We start from the raw sequence: 13827 nt of genomic DNA, 5'->3' as shown, positions 1-13827 counted from the left end.
GGGGTGGTGGCAGCCGGGGAGGCGGATGTGGTAGGGGGGAGTGGAGTGGGAGGGTGAGGAGGGAATGTAGCACTCATATGTGACTGTAGAGGGTGGTGTGGGGGCTGGAGGGGGCTGGGGGTGTGGGGCCGGGGCGGGGGCGGTGAGCATGAGGAAAGGCTGCACATGGCGGTTGCGGAGGGTACGGGGAGTGCCATGGTAGTATACGACCACCTGGTATGGGTTGGGGACGCGGGTGATTGTGTGGGGCCCCATGAAGCGGGGGGCGAGCTTGTGGGGAGTGGGGAGTTGGGCGATGACGACTGTGTCACTTGGGTTGAAGGGGTTGGAGGCTGTGTCGGGTCCAAGGTCCAGATTCTTTTGTAGGTGGTGTATCCACCCTTTCAGCAGGTGTAGCGGGTCTGTAGTGGGAGCGGAAGCTGGCGGCTGAGGGTGGTGGTGTAGGGGTAGTAGGAGGGGAGTTTCCCCCAAGATTCTTTCATGGCGGTTAACCCCGTCTTCTCAGGGGCATGAATTCATGACCTAATGGACAATTTTCACATGCGCTGGCCAGTCATCATTCTTTGTAGCCTCGATTCGGGTGCGTAGCTGATTGATAAGGGTACGATGGCTACGTTTGTATACGGCGTTCCCTTGAGGCCAGTATGGTGAGGAGTGGGAGATCTTTAATCCGAAAATTCTGGCTAGCTCCTCCCAGACTTTTCCGGAGAACTCGGGGGCATTATTGGAATGGATGGCTTGTGGGATGCCAAAGTAAGGGAACACGTGTCGGAGAATGGCATCGGCAACAGCGATGGCATGATGTTCCTTAGCCGGGCAGGCTACTACGAATTTTGAATACGTGTCTACAAAAGTGATCACGTATTTATATCCAGATTTTTGGGGAAGAGGGCCTACTTCGTCGATTGCCAGGATTTGCCAGAGCTTGTGGGCATTGATATGGCCCGATGGTCCGGCGGTCCGGGTGATATCTTTCCCAAGCGCGCAGGTGCAGCAAGTCTAGATAATTTCCTTGGCGAGGGTGGAGGGATTTGGGGCCCAGTAAATGTCGTTAAACACCTGTAATAATTTTTTGGTGCCCAAGTGGATGCCGTTCTGGGCATGGAGGTGGCGCAGGGTGTCATGTACCGCATCAGGGGTCAAGAGGATATGCCCGGACGGGGTTAGGAGGTGGTCACCCTGTCGGCATAGCTTAGGGAATAGGTGGGCAGGGATCCAGGGGGGCCGTTCCTTGTGGTGCCAGAGTTGTAGGAGGTCCGGGTCTGGCTGTACCGCGTGGATGGGGAGGCGGGAGAGGGCATTTGCATTAGTGTGAAGCTTTCTGGGCCTGTATAAAATTTCGTACTGAAACTCCTCTAGGGTGTCGCGCCACCTGACGAGTTGGGCGTTATGGGAGTCCGACTGGCGTAACCACTGGAGTGACTGGTGGTCAGTGATTATCGTGACTTGGGTCCCGGAGAGATAAGCCCTAAATTATTGGAGGGGCCAGATTATGTCGAGGCATTCTCGCTTGGTGGCTGCATAATTCTTTTCAGCTGGATTCAAAGTGCAACTGGCGCAGGCAATGATGTATTCTCTACCGGCCTGTAACTGGGCTAGGATGGCGCCTATCGCGGTAAGGGACACATCGGTGTAGAGGTGAAAAGGGAGGGCATAGTCGGGGAATGCTACGATAGGGGCAGAGACGAGCTTGTCTTTTAGCTGTTGAAATGCAGCTCGCCAGTCCTCGGTCCAGAGAAAAGGTTCCCCTTTCTGTGTCAAATCGTGAAGAGGCTTGGCAATCTGCGCGAATCCCTTCACAAAGCGATGGTAATAGGACGTGAGTCCCAGGAAGGTGCGGATGCCGTGGACATCCTGTGGCGGCGGTATGTCTGCTATGGCACAGAGCTTGTCGGGATCTGGGGAAATTCCTGCTTGGGAAATAGTACGTCCCAGGAACGAGACGGTTCTAGCGGCTAGGACACATTTAGAAGGATGTAGCTTAAGGTCTGCCTGGCAAATTCTGGTGAAAACTCGACGGAGGCACTGCAAGTGGTCGGCCCAGGTCTGGCTAAATACAATGACGTCGTCAAGATAAGCTAAACATATTTCCCAAGTGAGGCCGCTCATGACAGATTCCATTATTCTCGAGAAAGTGGCAGGGGCGTTGCAGAGGCTGAATGGCAGAACATTAAATTCGTAATGTTTGCCATTACTGGTGGAAAAGGCCGTCTTGCCTCGATGGTCCGGATGGATAGGGACCTGCCAGTATCCAGACTGGAGGTCGAGGGTAGAAAACCAAGATGCCCCATAGAGGGAGTCTAGGGAATCGTCAATATGGGGGAGGGGGGTGGCATCTTTAATGGTGACGTCATTCACACAGCGGTAGTCGATGCAAAATCGCATCGTGCCATCTTTCTTTTTTACTAGAATGACGGGGGAGGGCAATGGGCTGGTGGAGGGGGAAATAACACCTGCCTCTGCCATTTTCCGCACCTGGCTGTCCTCCTCTTCTGTCTGTCGGGGTTTTTTACTTCGGGATGGTTGTCGTATAGGTGGGCCGGTAGTATGAATTTCATGCGACAGGTACGTGGTATGCCCTATATCTTCTGGTTCTGTCACAAACAAATCCTGGTTATCTGGAAGGAGGCGGCGTATGATGTCTGACTGCTGGTTGGAGAGGTGGTCGGGGATGGGGGGTAGAGGGGTGGGGAGGTGGGAGTAGGATGGGGCACAGGATTCGGCTTCTTCCATCTCTCCGATGATAAACCCCTTGGGGACGGTGAGAGGGGACAGGGCGAGATTGGCAATGCGGATGATGGCATGATGGGGTGGGAGGAAGGTGGTTGACACCAGGCAGGCAGAAAGGGCTCCGGAGGGGAGGAGGGGGGAGAACAAAACAAAGGGATCTGAAGGCCTGTTAAGGGGTACCCAAGCCTCATGGTGGGAGGGGATGATAACAGCAGCGGAGACGGTGGCGGGGAAAGAAGGAACAGGAGTGGGGTGAAAAGGCACGGGAGGGGGAGGAGAGAAGGGTGGGGGAATTGGGGGAAGGGGGGCACTGGGGGGAGGAAGGGGGCGAATCCTCTGGCCAGGGCCGCGGCGTGCATATGCAAACCGCTGGGGTGGAACGGGGTGGGGGCGGAACTGAAGTTGTCGGTGGCGACAGTCGATCTTAGCTCCGAGTTTTTGGAGCAAGTCCAGTCCTAAATACCTGTCATAACTCCAGCAGGAGGAATAAAAAATGATGAATGGATGTTGGGTGGACACCGGCTGGTGGGTGTCGACCCATAGGGCCCGAGTTTCCCCACGGATGGGCAGGGGGCCATCCCCCGCGTCCACAAGGTGAGTGACAGTAGGGCGGAGTGGGCCAAACCGCGATCTGTAGCGGGAGAAATAGTGGCTGTAAAGGCAGGACCTGGCCGCTCCCATATCGACTAGCAGTCTGGCCTTCACACCGTTTATTTTCATCATGTGGTATACTGGGGGGCAATACTTAGGGGTAATGGCCCCCGCCACCGTGGGTTGGTGCAGGGGCGGGCCTAAAAAATCCAGCTGGCTAGGGCTTTCATTTTCCTGTTCCTGCTCCAGTTCTCCTGAATGGGGCTCGTCCATGGGCATCAGCTCGTCCCCTGGGGCCTTGCCTTCTAAGGCGGACACTTTACGCGAACCCGGGGCTGTAATTCTGCGGCGAGCAGCTTTAAGCTGGTCCCGTATGTCATGAATGGGGCAGTGGGAGTTGCAGGCTGTGAATTCCCAAGGGTTGACAAGAATTAGGTTCAGTTTTTCTTGCGGGGTGGGGCGCCGATGGGAGGGGTGTGCCCTGGGCGGGCTAGGTGCCGAGGGTCGGGCTGGTGTGAGGCAGAGGTGGACGTGGTGTGGCTGGGGGAGCCGGGGGTCGGGTGGGGAATTTCTTAACGACATTGATTTGCTGTGGAGAAGGGCAGGCGGTCAGGAGGCACCGTATCAGCTGTATATCTCTATCCATGTCTCCTGTTGGGTCATGGATAGTGAAGTGTTGCTTAACAACACTCGGGAGCACTCTGAGCAGAGTTTTAAATGTATGCTGATCTCGGGTTTCCTCATCTGCCTCCGGGTAGGCAGCAGTAACCAGGCGTCTTGCCTGTATCAGGGTATTATCTAAATCCCCGTCAAATGAAAAACTATCCAATTGGGATAGAGCCACCACTTTCCCTAATGATGGGTTGATGGCTTGTACAGTGAACTTTGTAAAGTTCTGCCAGGTGAGTTCTGGGACGATTTTCGGTGCTATGTTCGCCGCCGCTTTACCGAATAGTGGTAGTGTGACTGCAATTTTCTGTTGGTCATTTTCAAAGCCAATATCAAGTCTATCTATCTATCTATTGCCAGACGCCTCAATCCCGTTTCGGGTGGCCACAAACAAACCGCCTCCAAGTCGCCCTGTCCCCCGCCATTTCACTGCCCTGCTCCCAGCTCACACCCCCCTCTCTCATATACCTCTCCACCTCATCCCTCCATCTCATCCTCGGCCTCCCCCTCCCTCTTCCCCCCTCCACCTCACTCACATACATTCTCTTCGCCAGTCTTTCACCCTCCATCCTCTCCACATGGCTAAACCACCTCAGTGTGTTCCTCATAACGCTTCCTATCACATCCACATCCACACCACAACGCTCCTTTATATCCTCATTCGTCAGCCTGTCTCTCCACGTGACTCCACAGGCTCCTCTTAAATAACTCATTTCCACTGCTCTCACTCTTGGCTTGTGTCCTTCCAGTAATGTCCAAGGTTCACTTCCGTACGTTAGAGTTGGTATCACAATACTGTCATGTAGTAACTTTTTCACTTCCATGCTCACTTCCCTGTTTCTTATCACTGCTTTCAAAGAACCAGCAACCTTTCTTCCCTGCTGTACCCTTTCAAGCACTTCACCCTCCAAACCTCAAGTAAGGGTTTAATTATTGCCAGATATGTGTGTATATCATACTGGTCGGGGTCAAATATGGGTAACTGAACGTGCGGTTTAGTTGCCATTTTGCCAAATATTCCTGGTTACCTCTCTTTTACGCCTGGGTCAAGAACAACCGCTGGCCACCAGTGTAATGCTAGGTGTAAATAGGCTCGACTTCTTGTTCCTAAAACACCTAAAGTGGAGCGGGGTCCTCTTTCGAGACCGGAGCTTAGTGCAATAAAGAGAGGCAGGACACAAAAACTCTAGGCAATAACCTTTGCACGTATATTACCACAATCAGACACAGGACAAATCAGCAGATATTACAATATAATATATAGCAATATAAAACCCCTATCTAGGACATGTGTATCTCGCAGGATACTTGCTTATCTGATATTAATGCCAACCAATCAAACCTAGTGTATTCGGGGTTCAGCGAATATAGGCACGCGCGTGAGGCGCGGGGAGTGAGTCTCACAACCGGGGGGGGGGAGAAAAGGAGGGGTGCGGGGAGTGACTTGTGATGGTTAGGAGGGAGTTATGGTAGTACTGGAGAGAGGCAAGGATTAACAATGAGGATTACACGTTTTCCAATAGCAAAGGGACTTTGGTAATTGATTCTATTCTTGGTTTACACTTACACTAGCCCGTCACTTCCCAAGGCTTTCCGCACCTATGACATCCCCCAGTCCCGAGCCTTTTTGGAAATTTTTTTTTTCTGCTAAAACTTCCGCTTAGGTCGAGAAACGAAGGAAAATCATAAAGAAAGTGGTCCTTGCGGTCTATAAGTGGTCTGTACAGGTGCGGTTTCCGCCCGCAGGTATCGTATTCTGTAATGGGCTGGATATGCGTTTACGTTTTCTATGGTAAGGAATAATGGGAGAAACAACACACAACACCTCTACATTTATTGAATTTGAACTAATAAACAATAACAGTAACAATATAATGGATTTCAGACACATATATATGAAAAATAAGCATTGTACCATAGCGCGAGCATAGCGAGTTTGGTCCGAGTGGTAACATGCTATATGCTAAGTTTCTCGTATGAGTCAACCTATCATTTTTTCTACTTGTATACTTCTGTTTCAATGACAATTTACCAATTACAACTGTTTGTAAGTGTTTTCAGATGTTTTCATTCATTATGATGACATGCAGCATAAGTTTAGCGCACATCAGCTTAGTAAGCGCACTCGCTATGACTCGTATTTCAACATACCAAATTGTTTTATCACTTTCCAATTACTTTCCCCTTTACATAGAACCTTTCCTCCACCACTGTAAAGGTTTTCAATTATTTCCATTCATTACGAGGGCATTTAACGATATGCTAGCGCATATTCACGTAGCAACCACGATCTGAAACACTCGTGTTTCATCATCTACTTTATTTATTCACTCCCATTATATTTTCCCACTTACATTACACACGTTTACACCCCTAGAATGCACTGTACATACTTACTGCCATTATTTATTCAAGTGAGCGTGAGAATATCGCCTGAAAATACCCTCGCAAGGAATGTTTCGTCATACATAATACTCACACACTTATATACTAATTATTCACTTTATCACTTGCTGACTTTTATTTTGACTAATACGTGCCTTATTCATTCGACTAAGCGTCAGGAAATCTTATCTTTATAGACACGCTATGAATATTTGAATTAGAATATACATCATCATATACAATAATTTGAACTTATATTATACCCGTAAGAATGTCACATAATAATAATTATATAATTACGGGCCGTATTTATTGCACTGAGCGACAGAATATCGCATCATACAACCCTCTCTATGTAAGTTTCAACTTAGGGCAGATTTATATACTTACACCCAATGTTTTCACTTATGTTCTACCCGTAGGCACTTTATACTAATATTTGGAGATCCACATGACTGATAATTTCACTGAGCGTCTGTCTGTCTCATTTACCTCATAATTTCAGCGTCCTTTCGCATTCACACCATGCTAAAATTGCATCAACGTGTGATATTCACTAAAACATGGGTGAATACACAGGCCCACGTCACACTGCACGCACTCATAGCGGGTGTCCTTCCTCTGTGTCGTGAGTCTCACCTGGGAATTACTGCACACGTGACACCTGCGCTGGGGCCTAGGTCTGTTGGGCTGGGGAGGGATAGGAGTGGGGAAATGGCGGCCGGATATTCTCTGGGGAGTCTGGATAATAGGGGCAGTGCGGGGGCGCTGTTGGGGCCTTTCAACAGTATACTTAGCAAAGATTTCTCTTGTGAGCTCCCTCACAAACCCTTGAAATGTTTCCTGAACTCCTGTGGTCATGGCGTGAAGGTGGTGGCAATTCAGAGCAGTGATATCTAGTAAGTGAAAGAACAGTTTTTTATACCACTTCATCGTTGTCCTGGCACACTCTACCGTCGATATCATGGAGTCTGACTGGTCCACGAGGCGCATGTTTATATTGTAATCCATTACACACTCAGGTTTCCAAACACGACGCCTGCTCTCGCTATGGTAATCTACAGAATCAGTACGGTGCATCAAGGGGCGGTGAACCGTGGACAAGAGGCTTACTTCTCTGTTGTGGTTCCACATTGTTGCAAGGATGTTGTTGGCTTTGAAGAAGACAACCTCACTCCTTGCAAGTTTCCGCCCTACCTTGACCATGTGACGCCGGTTCACCTTTACGGTTCCACAGACTCCCGTTTCATGTGTGTGAAGATAACGAGCGAGAAGAGGGCTAGTGTACCAGTTGTCGAGGTAGAGAATGTGACCGCGATGAAGGTAGTCTTGTATCATCGTCTTTACCACTGCTCCCGACAGTCCAATACTTCGATCTTCTATTATGTCTGTCTGTGCACCGGTGTACAAGACTATGTCTTGCACGTATCCAGTCCTACAGTCACACATAACAAAGATCTTGAACCCAAAACGGTACCTTTTGCTGGGTATATACTGTCTGAATGAAATATTGCCTCTCCACAACACGAGACTCTCGTCTATGACAAGATCTCTATAGGGATAGAATGAGGATCGAAAGGTTTGCCTGAGGTGATCAAAGACCAACCGAATTCGCCTCATTTTGTCAGTGTTGTTTGCATTTGCAGGGTCATGAGCATCATAAAAATGGAGGCGACTTAGAATTTGTTGAAACCGATTACGGCTCATCACTTGACCAAATATGGGGGTAAACATAACAGGGTCCCTAGTCCAGTAAGCAGGAATTCTATTCTTTCTTATAATACCCATCAAAAGGACAAGGGCAAAAAATAAAAACATTTCTGGAAGGGAGACAGGGTAATCATAGATCATAGAATGCCTACTCCTTGTTCCCAATCTTTCACTTTCTAGGCGCTGGGCGCTTGCAAACAGGTTTGTTTGATAAACGATCTGATCCACGAATGCCTCACTGAAAAACAGGTGGAAAAAATCCAACCTGGTGGAATTACTGTGAATACCTGGTGCAATGCAGCCAGATCGCCCTTGCTCAGTGAAGGGGTGAATGAGGGGAGAAAATCACTCCCATCCTCCCAATCCCACGACACAAATCCCTCGTCCCCATCACCGCCTTCGTCTGGGTGGGGAGGAGATCCTGGTTGGGGAGGTGGGGGAGAAGGAGTACGGAGGGCTTCCCCACTGTCACTCCTCTTCCCTCTGCCTTTACCCTTTCCCTTTCCCTTACCCTTACGGCCTTGAGGAACATTAGGGGGCTGTGGGGATGAAATAGTTGAATATTGGGGAGCAGAAGACGTGCTGGGGAGTGGTTCCTCCCCACCTTCCCCCTCCATTACCACACCACGTGCTCTCTCACGCAACCTAGCTCGACCACGTGTTAGGGGATATTGGGGAGCATAAGACGTGCTTTGGAGTGGTTCCTCCCCACCGTACCCCACCCACACAACCCCACGTGATAAGGAACGCACCCGCACTGGCCCACGTGATCCACTCTGCCGCCTCACACTACGTAGGGAGAGCAATGACTCACTCACGTCACTCTCACTTTCCCTAATCCCAGGACTTTCCATTTCACTCCCCACTCCCTCCACTTGACTTCCTAGCTCCCCAAACAGAATGCTAGGCCCATACCTGCTCATACGACGTGGTGTGCGCTCTGGGCCACGATGTGTTATGACCTCCCGTCCATACCACGTGGCAGCACGTCCCACGGCTCCGTCCTCGTCCTCGTCCTCGTCCTCGACCTCGAATTCTCCTTCCAAAGCATGCTGGGGATAGGGATAGGATATACCACGTGCCTTCTTTGCCTCCTGCCCCTCTCTAGCAGCACGGTAAGTCACGTGCTGCCGCTTCCTGGGTGACGGAACTTCCTCGTCACTGCTGGTGGTTTCTTCCTCCTCTGGCTGCACATAATCTTTGTCCATCTCCTCGTCATCCAGCGGGGAATCACTGTTGCCGGTAAAGGTGTCCAGGGCGAATTGAATCTCGCTGTCTGAGAGACCTCTCATAGCCATGTCTGAGCAGGACCGTGGCTACCAGGTGAGTGGACAAGTGGCGGGCTAGCGTGGGTCGCGCGGGGTCACCGAGTGTCCCCGCCTGGTGGCAGGTAGGGGAAGGTCAGGCGAGGGTACGTACCGCAAATCCAGCGCGAAATTTGAAAATTGTCGAAATTATGCACATTGCAATTGCACGACGTACTGGTACGTCACCGGGACTGGCAAATGCAAATCGTTGCAACGTACCCATACGTCGTCGGGACTGGGCGGGCTAGATACTGGGACGAGGGAATGTTGTACAGGATTTACGGGTAGCGGCAGTGAGAGAATATCAGTAACACTTTCTCGTATTACTTCTTTAGAGCTCACAGCAGTAGCGGTGTATTACTACGGAAGAATTTCCAGGTGGCACAGTCTTACTAATTGTATATAAGGGACATCACTCATAAATATAGTTCATCAGATCTTGGTTCGCACACTCGTCCTTTATTCTCTCACTGTGATCTTACATGCCCCGATATTCACTATATTAAGTCACTGCACGATACTACATTAGGCAAAGTCACACTTAACCTAAATCACTTGCACCGTTTCTGGCCAGCATCACACGTATTCATCGTGGGGGGCAGGGGCGGGAACACGCCGTCGGCAATCCTGCCGGGCTAGGGGCACCACCAAGGGAGGCGTGCTAAGAGGGCACGGGACAACTCGTAGGGGCGTCCCCTAACGTCCTGGGCTACCCGTGGCTTCCGGGCTGGGCTCAAGGGTATGGCCCTCGGGACTGGGGCTGAATAGCTCCAGGAATCTCTGGTGTAAGTCTCAACTGGAGGTGGAAGCCTTACGTCGTCGTGGGGGTGTATGGAGATCGCGCCCGTGTGTCCTGGGGAGGATCGGGAGAGACTGCGGACTGCGGGCTCCAGCGTCTAGGGGCACTGACAGAGGAGGGCTGCGGCATCGGCTTACGCTGGGGCCCGTCAGGTACGTCTGTTCCAGAGGCAGGCATAGGAAGCGGAGGCCAGGAGAGGCTGTGAGGCCTGTCTGGGCCACTCTGGTATGGGAGGCCTGGGCTCTTGTCTCCTGCCGGGGTGACGTCTCGCTCCTTGCCTTCTTCCGTGCACCTTTGGAGTGACAGTGGGCCGTCTCTCGAGGTCGGGAGCGACAATAGGCCATCTCTACCAGGTCACCTTCGAAGCGACCATAGGCCATCTCTACCAGGGCACCTTCGAAGTGACAATAGGCCGTCTCTACCAGGGCACCATCGGAGTGACAATAGGCCATCTCACGAGGAGGGGAGCGACAATAGGCCCTCTCTACCAAGGCACCTTCGGAGCGACAATATGCCGTCTCACGAGGGCGGGAATGACAATAGGCCGTCTCTACCGGGGCACCTTTGGAGCGACAATAGGCCGTCTCTACCGGGGCACCTTTGGAGCGCCAATAGGCCATCTCACGAGGAGGGAAGCGACAATAGGCCGTCTATACTGGGACACTTTCGGAGCAACAATAGGACGTCTCACGAGGAGGGGAGCGACAATAGGCCGTCTCTACCGGGACACTTTCGGAGCGACAATAGGCCATCTCATGAGGAGGGGCGCCGTCTAGAGTGTCTAGAACAACTCCACCCTTGGCTGGTTGAACAGTCCCACTCCGTGAAGGTAGTGTCCTTCTCCTACAACGGCGACAGCATTGTGGCTGCGTGTCATAGGGGCGCACGGCCTGGTCTGACATATGCCGTTGTTGCTGGTGGTTGTTCCAACTGGTGACGGCTACCCCGTGGGGTCCGTGTGGGGGTGTCGGCACGTTCCTGGGCATACTGGGCTCTATCTTGCTTGCCCCGTTGTCAGGAGCACTATGGTATACTTCTGTTTCAATTTCGGGGGCACTGCAAGTCACGCATTTTACCACTCTACCCTTGTAAAAAGTCACATCCTCGTGGCTGAAGGTGGAATGCTTACGTGTTGTAGGTGGTGTACACATGCTGGAGGTGTTGCAGCACGGTTTGCCAGGCGACGGTGTAGAAGTTTTCTTCCTGCTCCCGGTTGCAGGTGAGGAAGAGTGTGGAGGCGGTGGTGATAGACTGGAGGAGGGTTAGCAGATGGTGTGGCCTGTGGAGTCTGTGGTTCCTGCCAAGGGTAGGCACCCATACAGCCGGCTTCACTCTCATCTTGCTTGGTGTGGCTGTCACAAGCTGAATGCTGGATACCGAGGGTAAGGGCCGGGTTTTGTGCCATGGTAATGCGGCGCTGAGTCTCTGGGAAGTACAAGTAGAGGGGATTTGGGCCTGATGTAGCTTGATGGTGTGAAGTCGTGGGGAGGTGGGTAGTGTAGGAGTATGTGTGTGTATCAGGCGGGCAGGCGTGAAAGACGGCCCAAACGGGTGGTGGTGGTCTTGAGGGTCGAGGTGGGAGAGGAAGTGGGTGTATGGGGTGGGGGGTTGTTTCGCGTCTTGTGGGCACGATGGGGCGTGGTTTTGGTGGAGTGGGTGTATGCATGGTGGGTGGAGGAGGGGTGGTGGTAGTGGGTTGTGGTGAGGGTGTGGTGGAGTAGGCGGAAGAGGTGGGAGTGGGCGTTGAGGGGGGGCAACGGAGGGAAGATGTGAGGATCAGCGCGAGGTGGCGGGGGAGGCGCCACGTGAGGTGCTAGGGGTGGTGGCAGCCGGGGAGGCGGAGGTGGTGGGGGGGGTGGAGTGGGAGGGTGAGGAGGGAATGTAGCACTCATATGTGACTGTAGAGGGTGGTGTGTGGGCTGGAGGGGGCTGGGGGTGTGGGGCCGGGGCGCGGGAGGTGGGCATGAGGAAAGACTGCACATGGCGGTTGCGGAGGGTACGGGGAGTGCCATGGTAGTATACGACCACCTGGTATGGGTTGGGGACGCGGGTGATTGTGTGGGGCCCCGTGAAGCGGGGGGTGAGCTTGTGGGGAGTGGGGAGTTGTGCGATGACGACTGTGTCACCCGGGTTGAAGGGGTTGGAGGCTGTGTCGGGTCCAAGGTCCAGATTCTTTTGTAGGTGGTGTATCCGCCCTTTCAGCAGGTGTAGCGGGTCTGTAGTGGGAGCGGAAGCTGGCAGCTGCAGGTGGTGGCGTAGGGGTAGTAGGAGGGGAGTTTCCCCCAAGATTCTCTCATGGGGGGAAACCCCGTCTTCTCAGGGGCATGAATTCATGACCTAATGGACAATTTTCACATGCACTGGCCAGTCGTCATTCTTTGTAGCCTCGATTCGGGTGCGTAGCTGATTGATAAGGGTACGATGGCTACGTTTGCATACGGCGTTCCCTTGAGGCCAGTATGGTGAGGAGTGGGAGATCTTTAATCCGAAAATTCTGGCTAGCTCCTCCCAGACTTTTCCGGAGAACTCGGGGGCATTATCGGAATGGATCGCTTGTGGGATGCCAAAGTAATGGAACACGTGTCGGAGAATGGCATCGGCAACAGCGACGGCATGATGTTCCTTAGCCGGGCAGGCTACTACGAATTTTGAATACGTGTCTACAAAAGTGATCACGTATTTATATCCAGATTTTTGGGGAAGAGGGCCTTCTACGTCGATCGCCAGGAGTTGCCAGAGCTTGTGGGCGGTGATATGGCCCGATGGTCCGGCGGTCCGGGTGATATCTTTACCAAGCACGCAGGTGCGGCAAGTCTGGATAATTTCCTTGGCGAGGGTGGAGGGATTTGGGGCCCAGTAAATGTCGTTAAAAACCTGTAATAATTTTTTGGTGCCCAAGTGGATGCCGTTGTGGGCATGGAGGTGGCGCAGGGTGTCACGTGCCGCATCAGGGGTCAAGAGGATATGCCCGGACAGGGTTAGGAGGTGGTCACCCTGTCGGCATAGCTTAGGGAATAGGTGGGCAGGGATCCAGGGGGGCCGTTCCTTGTGGTGCCAGAGTTGTAGGAGGTCCAGGTCTGGCTGTACCACGTGGATGGGGAGGCGGGAGAGGGCATCTGCATTAGTGTGAAGCTTTCTGGGCCTGTATAAAATTTCGTACTGAAACTCCTCTAGGGTGTCGCGCCACCTGACGAGTTGGGCGTTATGGGAGTCCGACTGGCGTAACCACTGGAGTGATTGGTGGTCAGTGATTATCGTGACTTGGGTCCCGGAAAGATAAGCCCTAAAATATTGGAGGGGCCAGATTATGCCGAGGCATTCTCGCTTGTTGGCGGCATAATTCTTTTCAGCCGGATTCAGAGTGCAACTGGAGCAGGCAATGATGTGTTCTCTGCCGGCCTGTACCTGGGCTAGGATGGCGCCTATCATGGTAAGGGACACATCGGTGTAGAGGCGAAAAGGGAGGGCATAGTCGGGGAAGGCTACGATAGGGGCAGAGACGATCTTGTCTTTTAGCTGTTGAAATGCAGCTCGCCAGTCCTCGGTCCAGAGAAAAGGTTCCCCTTTCTGTGTCAAATCGTGAAGAGGCTTGGCAATCTGCGCGAATCCCTTCACTAAGCGACGGTAATAGGACGT

The sequence above is a fragment of the Coenobita brevimanus genome, chromosome 57 (genome assembly GCF_032717465.1).
Source record: "Coenobita brevimanus isolate Jiangsu-jjx chromosome 57, ASM3271746v2, whole genome shotgun sequence".
Taxonomy (NCBI): domain Eukaryota; kingdom Metazoa; phylum Arthropoda; class Malacostraca; order Decapoda; family Coenobitidae; genus Coenobita; species Coenobita brevimanus.
Note: the sequence above shows the minus strand (reverse complement) of the source record.